The sequence below is a fragment of the Lolium rigidum genome, chromosome 3 (assembly GCF_022539505.1).
Source record: "Lolium rigidum isolate FL_2022 chromosome 3, APGP_CSIRO_Lrig_0.1, whole genome shotgun sequence".
Taxonomy (NCBI): domain Eukaryota; kingdom Viridiplantae; phylum Streptophyta; class Magnoliopsida; order Poales; family Poaceae; genus Lolium; species Lolium rigidum.
This window is the reverse complement of record NC_061510.1, coordinates 258,725,927-258,727,466: the sequence shown is the minus strand read 5'-3', so window position 1 is coordinate 258,727,466 and position 1,540 is coordinate 258,725,927.

Here is a 1,540-nt window from a genome sequence, read left to right as displayed (position 1 = left end):
TGAAATTTGAATAGACATGACATTTCAATCATATACTTCACCTACTTCTACACTTTTTCTATCTTACGAAATCAAAGGACCAACACTGGTTAACCATGCCTAATCCACATCGGGAGAACCTCGAGCTGGTGCTGGAGTGCCCCGGGTTGAACGCGAAGCCTTTTCTTTTCTAGAATACACTCTGAAATGTATCACATACGGACATACCATAGAAGAAAGGCCAAGAGACCAGTTTTACAACACCGTCAAAATGGCAAAAACATTGTCAGCAAGATCAATAAGAGGTGGCAGCTCCTCCCCTAGGACTACTCTCCCAACACTAAAAGTAGGAGTGGCAGAAAGCTGAAGCCTCACCGCGGAACAATTAAGTCTGATGTTTTACCACGCCTCAAACCCCAAACGAATCATCTGGATGCTCTTTCGCACGCCCGGTCTTGAACGCAAACGTTTGAGTTGTGACAATTCAAAAGTTGCTCGAATTTTGATAACACGGATGTTTTACTGAACAGCAAATTTGTTTTCCCAATACAGCCCGAGAGGGAGTCTCGAGTCTCGACCAAGACCGGGGTTAGAGCATCTCCAGCCGCGTCCCCCAAAGCGTCCCCCAAAGGGATTTGGGGCGCGCCAGACAAAAAATGCGTTCCAGCCGCGTCCCCCAAAGCCCATTTTTGTCCGGCGCGGCCCGATACGGTGTCCGGCGCCCCGAGCCCGTCCCCGTCCCACAGGGGACGCACCGGGGCCGCCGGACACAACGAAAAGCGAGGCGAACCGACGCGGGGCCGACTAGTCAGCGGCTCAGTGAAAAATCGTCTCCCATTCCCGCCAAATCCCGCCCCTCCCGCCATATCGCGCCTATCCCGCCGCGCATTTCTGGCCTCCCAACACATATCCCGCCGCCGATTCATTTCTCCTATCCCGCCGATTTGTTTCTCCCTCCCGCTGTCCACCCGCCGCCGCTACCCTCTCCCCATTCCATGGCGCCGCCGATAGCCCCCAAAAATATGGCCAAGAAAGCGGCCAAGAAGCCGCCGGGCAATGCGACGAAAGGGGTGAAAGCGCTGTTCGCGAAGCCGCCGGCCCCGAAGAAGAAGCCGGAAGGATGGACCGATGATCAGTGGCATCAAGACTGTCTGCGCCGGAAGATGTCGACGGCGGAGCGGAAAGGACGGAGGGCGACGGAGCAGGAGAAGAAGGCTATGGCGGCGCGCCAGCACCAACACATAATGGCTGGGTGTATCGCCGCCACCAACGCGAGCCCATATAGTACGAACGTGCCGGTGTACGTTCCGGGAGTCTTCTCTCCGTCGTCATCCGCCTTCTACAACGACGGCCCCTCCGGCACTCCCGGGTGTGTGACGCCTAACTTGTCGCCCCACTACCAGGATGCGCTGCCGCATGGCGGCTTCAACCCCAACAACCTCTACTCCCCGGCGTACGAGCAGCGCGAGCCAGGACCCGGTGCGGACGGTGACTCTTTCACTGGCCGAAGGGGGCCGCTCGAGTTCGACGGCGCCGGTGCTGAGGGTGCTGAGGAAGAGGG